Source organism: Pimephales promelas, chromosome 24 (genome assembly GCF_988280905.1).
Source record: "Pimephales promelas chromosome 24, fPimPro1.hap1.1, whole genome shotgun sequence".
NCBI classification, from domain to species: Eukaryota; Metazoa; Chordata; class Actinopteri; order Cypriniformes; family Leuciscidae; genus Pimephales; species Pimephales promelas.
In genome coordinates this window covers 15,958,356-15,964,959 of record NC_142792.1, presented here as the reverse complement: position 1 = coordinate 15,964,959, position 6,604 = coordinate 15,958,356, and positions in this window count along the sequence as shown.

Sequence of the window (6,604 nt, the reverse complement as noted above, 5' to 3'; positions counted from 1 at the left end):
TTGTGAAGAAGAAGGGTCAAAGACTAGAGTGTGTGTGAAGAAGAAGGTTAGTCAAAGACTAGAGTGTGTGTGAAGAAGGTTAGTCAAAGACTAGAGTGTGTGTAAAGAAGGTTAGTGAAAGACTAGAGTGTGTGTGAAGAAGAAGGTTAGTCAAAGACTAGAGTGTGTGTGAAGAAGAAGGGTCAAAGACTAGAGTGTGTGTGAAGAAGAAGGTTAGTCAAAGACTAGAGTGTGTGTGAAGAAGAAGGGTCAAAGACTAGAGTGTGTGTGAAGAAGAAGAGTCAAAGACTAGAGTGTGTGTGAAGAAGGTTAGTGAAAGACTAGAGTGTGTGTGAAGAAGAAGGTTAGTCAAAGACTAGAGTGTGTGTGAAGAAGAAGGGTCAAAGACTAGAGTGTGTGTGAAGAAGGTTAGTGAAAGACTAGAGTGTGTGTGAAGAAGAAGGGTCAAAGACTAGAGTGTGTGTTAAGAAGAAGGGTCAAAGACTAGAGTGTGTGTGAAGAAGGTTAGTGAAAGACTAGAGTGTGTGTGAAGAAGAAGGGTCAAAGACTAGAGTGTGTGTGAAGAAGAAGGGTCAAAGACTAGAGTGTGTGTGAAGAAGGTTAGTCAAAGACTAGAGTGTGTGTGAAGAAGAAGAGTCAAAGACTAGAGTGTGTGTGAAGAAGAAGAGTCAAAGACTAGAGTGTGTGTGAAGAAGAAGAGTCAAAGACTAGAGTGTGTGTGAAGAAGAAGGGTCAAATACTAGAGTGTGTGTGAAGAAGGTTAGTGAAAGACTAGAGTGTGTGTGAAGAAGAAGGGTCAAAGACTAGAGTGTGTGTGAAGAAGGTTAGTGAAAGACTAGAGTGTGTGTGAAGAAGAAGGGTCAAAGACTAGAGTGTGTGTGAAGAAGGTTAGTGAAAGACTAGAGTGTGTGTGAAGAAGAAGGGTCAAAGACTAGAGTGTGTGTGAAGAAGGTTAGTCAAAGACTAGAGTGTGTGTGAAGAAGAAGGGTCAAAGACTAGAGTGTGTGTGTGTGAAGAAGAAGAGTCAAAGACTAGAGTGTGTGTGAAGAAGAAGGGTCAAAGACTAGAGTGTGTGTGAAGAAGAAGAGTCAAAGACTAGAGTGTGTGTGAAGAAGAAGGGTCAAAGACTAGAGTGTGTGTGAAGAAGAAGGGTCAAAGACTAGAGTGTGTGTGAAGAAGGTTAGTGAAAGACTAGAGTGTGTGTGAAGAAGGTTAGTGAAAGACTAGAGTGTGTGTGTGAAGAAGAAGGGTCAAAGACTAGAGTGTGTGTGAAGAAGGTTAGTCAAAGACTAGAGTGTGTGTGAAGAAGAAGGGTCAAAGACTAGAGTGTGTGTGAAGAAGAAGGGTCAAAGACTAGAGTGTGTGTGAAGAAGAAGGGTCAAAGACTAGAGTGTGTGTGAAGAAGAAGGTTAGTCAAAGACTAGAGTGTGTGTGAAGAAGAAGGTTAGTCAAAGACTAGAGTGTGTGTGAAGAAGGTTAGTGAAAGACTAGAGTGTGTGTGAAGAAGGTTAGTGAAAGACTAGAGTGTGTGTGTGAAGAAGAAGGGTCAAAGACTAGAGTGTGTGTGAAGAAGAAGAGTCAAAGACTAGAGTGTGTGTGAAGAAGAAGGGTCAAAGACTAGAGTGTGTGTGAAGAAGAAGGGTCAAAGACTAGAGTGTGTGTGAAGAAGAAGGGTCAAAGACTAGAGTGTGTGTGAAGAAGAAGGGTCAAAGACTAGAGTGTGTGTGAAGAAGAAGGTTAGTCAAAGACTAGAGTGTGTGTGAAGAAGAAGGTTAGTCAAAGACTAGAGTGTGTGTGAAGAAGGTTAGTCAAAGACTAGAGTGTGTTAAGAAAGGTCAAAGACTAGAGTGTGTGTGAAGAAGAATGGTCAAAGACTAGAGTGTGTGTGAAGAAGAAGAAGGGTCAAAGACTAGAGTGTGTGTGAAGAAGGTTAGTGAAAGACTAGAGTGTGTGTGAAGAAGAAGGTTAGTCAAAGACTAGAGTGTGTGTGAAGAAGAAGGGTCAAAGACTAGAGTGTGTGTGTGAAGAAGAAGGGTCAAAGACTAGAGTGTGTGTGAAGAAGAAGGGTCAAAGACTAGAGTGTGTGTGTGAAGAAGAAGAGTCAAAGACTAGAGTGTGTGTGAAGAAGAAGGGTCAAAGACTAGAGTGTGTGTGAAGAAGGTTAGTGAAAGACTAGAGTGTGTGTGAAGAAGAAGGGTCAAAGACTAGAGTGTGTGTGAAGAAGAAGGGTCAAAGACTAGAGTGTGTGTGAAGAAGGTTAGTGAAAGACTAGAGTGTGTGTGAAGAAGAAGAGTCAAAGACTAGAGTGTGTGTGAAGAAGGTTAGTCAAAGACTAGAGTGTGTGTGAAGAAGAAGGGTCAAAGACTAGAGTGTGTGTGTGAAGAAGAAGGGTCAAAGACTAGAGTGTGTGTGAAGAAGGTTAGTGAAAGACTAGAGTGTGTGTGAAGAAGGTTAGTCAAAGACTAGAGTCTGTGTGTGAAGAAGAAGGGTCAAAGACTAGAGTGTGTGTGTGAAGAAGAAGGTTAGTCAAAGACTAGAGTGTGTGTGAAGATGGTTAGTCAAAGACTAGAGTGTGTGTGAAGAAGGTTAGTGAAAGACTAGAGTTTGTGTGAAGAAGGTTAGTGAAAGACTAGAGTGTGTGTGAAGAAGAAGGGTCAAAGACTAGAGTGTGTGTGAAGAAGAAGAGTCAAAGACTAGAGTGTGTGTGAAGAAGGTTTGTGAAAGACTAGAGTGTGTGTGAAGAAGAAGGGTCAAAGACTAGAGTGTGTGTGAAGAAGGTTAGTCAAAGACTAGAGTGTGTGTGAAGAAGAAGGGTCAAAGACTAGAGTGTGTGTGAAGAAGGTTAGTGAAAGACTAGAGTGTGTGTGAAGAAGAAGGGTCAAAGACTAGAGTGTGTGTGAAGAAGAAGAGTCAAAGACTAGAGTGTGTGTGAAGAAGAAGAGTCAAAGACTAGAGAGTGTGTGAAGAGACTAGAGTGTGTGTGAAGAAGAAGAGACAAAGACTAGAGTGTGTGTGAAGAAGCAGAGTCAAAGACTAGAGTGTGTGTGAAGAAGAAGAGTCAAAGACTAGAGAGTGTGTGAAGAGACTAGAGTGTGTGTGAAGAAGAAGAGACAAAGACTAGAGTGTGTGTGAAGAAGCAGAGTCAAAGACTAGAGTGTGTGTGAAGAAGAAGAGTCAAAGACTAGAGAGTGTGTGAAGAGACTAGAGTGTGTGTGAAGAAGAAGAGACAAAGACTAGAGTGTGTGTGAAGAAGCAGAGTCAAAGACTAGAGTGTGTGTGAAGAAGAAGGGTCAAAGACTAGAGTGTGTGTGAAGAAGAAGGGTCAAAGACTAGAGTGTGTGTGAAGAAGGTTAGTGAAAGACTAGAGTGTGTGTGAAGAAGAAGAGTCAAAGACTAGAGTGTGTGTGAAGAAGGTTAGTCAAAGACTAGAGTGTGTGTGAAGAAGGTTAGTGAAAGACTAGAGTGTGTGTGAAGAAGAAGGGTCAAAGACAAGAGTGTGTGTGAAGAAGAAGGGTCAAAGACTAGAGTGTGTGTGAAGAAGAAGGGTCAAAGACTAGAGTGTGTGTGAAGAAGGTTAGTCAAAGACTAGAGGGTGTGTGAAGAAGAAGGGTCAAAGACTAGAGTGTGTGTGAAGAAGAAGGGTCAAAGACTAGAGTGTGTGTGAAGAAGAAGGGTCAAAGACTAGAGTGTGTGTGAAGAAGAAGGGTCAAAGACTAGAGTGTGTGTGAAGAAGGTTAGTGAAAGACTAGAGTGTGTGTGAAGAAGAAGGTTAGTCAAAGACTAGAGTGTGTGTGTGAAGAAGAAGGGTCAAAGACTAGAGTGTGTGTGAAGAAGGTTAGTCAAAGACTAGAGTGTGTGTGAAGAAGAAGGGTCAAAGACTAGAGTGTGTGTGAAGAAGGTTAGTGAAAGACTAGAGTGTGTGTGAAGAAGAAGGGTCAAAGACTAGAGTATGTGTGAAGAAGAAGAGTCAAAGACTAGAGTGTGTGTGAAGAAGAAGGGTCAAAGACTAGAGTGTGTGTGAAGAAGGTTAGTGAAAGACTAGAGTGTGTGTGAAGAAGGTTAGTCAAGGACTAGAGTCTGTGTGTGAAGAAGAAGGGTCAAAGACTACAGTGTGTGTGAAGAAGGTTAGTCAAAGACTAGAGTGTGTGTGAAGAAGAAGGTTAGTCAAAGACTAGAGTGTGTGTGAAGAAGAAGGTTAGTCAAAGACTAGAGTGTGTGTGAAGAAGGTTAGTCAAAGACTAGAGTGTGTGTGAAGAAGAAGGGTCAAAGACTAGAGTGTGTGTGAAGAAGGTTAGTGAAAGACTAGAGTGTGTGTGAAGAAGAAGGGTCAAAGACTAGAGTGTGTGTGAAGAAGAAGAGTCAAAGACTAGAGTGTGTGTGAAGAAGAAGAGTCAAAGACTAGAGAGTGTGTGAAGAGACTAGAGTGTGTGTGAAGAAGAAGAGACAAAGACTAGAGTGTGTGTGAAGAAGCAGAGTCAAAGACTAGAGTGTGTGTGAAGAAGAAGGGTCAAAGACTAGAGTGTGTGTGAAGAAGAAGGGTCAAAGACTAGAGTGTGTGTGAAGAAGGTTAGTGAAAGACTAGAGTGTGTGTGAAGAAGGTTAGTGAAAGACTAGAGTGTGTGTGAAGAAGAAGGGTCAAAGACTAGAGTGTGTGTGTGAAGAAGAAGGGTCAAAGACTAGAGTGTGTGTGTGAAGAAGAAGGGTCAAAGACTAGAGTGTGTGTGAAGAAGAAGGGTCAAAGACTAGAGTGTGTGTGTGAAGAAGAAGGGTCAAAGACTAGAGTGTGTGTGAAGAAGGTTAGTGAAAGACTAGAGTGTGTGTGAAGAAGAAGAGTCAAAGACTAGAGTGTGTGTGAAGAAGAAGTGTCAAAGACTAGAGTGTGTGTGAAGAAGGTTAGTGAAAGACTAGAGTGTGTGTGAAGAAGAAGGGTCAAAGACTAGAGTGTGTGTGAAGAAGGTTAGTCAAAGACTAGAGTGTGTGTGAAGAAGAAGGGTCAAAGACTAGAGTGTGTGTGAAGAAGAAGGGTCAAAGACTAGAGTGTGTGTGAAGAAGAAGGGTCAAAGACTAGAGTGTGTGTGAAGAAGGTTAGTCAAAGACTAGAGTGTGTGTGAAGAAGGTTAGTGAAAGACTAGAGTGTGTGTGAAGAAGAAGGGTCAAAGACTAGAGTGTGTGTGAAGAAGAAGGGTCAAAGACTAGAGTGTGTGTGAAGAAGAAGGGTCAAAGACTAGAGTGTGTGTGAAGAAGAAGGGTCAAAGACTAGAGTGTGTGTGAAGAAGAAGGGTCAAAGACTAGAGTGTGTGTGAAGAAGAAGGGTCAAAGACTAGAGTGTGTGTGAAGAAGAAGGGTCAAAGACTAGAGTGTGTGTGAAGAAGAAGAGTCAAAGACTAGAGTGTGTGTGAAGAAGAAGAGTCAAAGACTAGAGTGTGTGTGAAGAAGAAGGGTCAAATACTAGAGTGTGTGTGAAGAAGGTTAGTGAAAGACTAGAGTGTGTGTGAAGAAGAAGGGTCAAAGACTAGAGTGTGTGTGAAGAAGAAGGGTCAAAGACTACGGTGTGTGTGAAGAAGAAGGGTCAAAGACTAGAGTGTGTGTGAAGAAGGTTAGTCAAAGACTAGAGTGTGTGTGTGAAGAAGAAGAGTCAAAGACTAGAGTGTGTGTGAAGAAAAAGAGTCAAAGACTAGAGTGTGTGTGAAGAAGAAGGGTCAAAGACTAGAGTGTGTGTGAAGAAGAAGGTTAGTCAAAGACTAGAGTGTGTGTGAAGAAGAAGGTTAGTCAAAGACTAGAGTGTGTGTGAAGAAGAAGGGTCAAAGACTAGAGTGTGTGTGAAGAAGAAGGGTCAAAGACTAAAGTGTGTGTGAAGAAGGTTAGTGAAAGACTAGAGTGTGTGTGAAGAAGAAGGGTCAAAGACTAGAGTGTGTGTGAAGAAGAAGGGTCAAAGACTAGAGTGTGTGTGAAGAAAAAGGGTCAAAGACTAGAGTGTGTGTGTGAAGAAGAAGGGTCAAAGACTAGAGTGTGTGTGAAGAAGAAGAGTCAAAGACTAGAGTGTGTGTGAAGAAGAAGGGTCAAAGACTAGAGTGTGTGTGAAGAAGAAGGTTAGTCAAAGACTAGAGTGTGTGTGAAGAAGAAGGTTAGTCAAAGACTAGAGTGTGTGTGAAGAAGAAGGTTAGTCAAAGACTAGAGTGTGTATGAAGAAGAAGGTTAGTCAAAGACTAGAGTGTGTGTGAAGAAGGTTAGTGAAAGACTAGAGTGTGTGTGAAGAAGAAGGTTAGTCAAAGACTAGAGTGTGTGTGAAGAAGGTTAGTGAAAGACTAGAGTGTGTGTGAAGAAGAAGGTTAGTCAAAGACTAGAGTGTGTGTGAAGAAGAAGGGTCAAAGACTAGAGTGTGTGTGAAGAAGAAGGTTAGTCAAAGACTAGAGTGTGTGTGAAGAAGAAGGGTCAAAGACTAGAGTGTGTGTGAAGAAGAAGGGTCAAAGACTAGAGTGTGTGTGAAGAAGAAGAGTCAAAGACTAGAGTGTGTGTGAAGAAGGTTAGTGAAAGACTAGAGTGTGTGTGAAGAAGGTTAGTCAAAGACTAGAGTGTGTGTGAAGAAGAAGGGTCAAAGACTAGA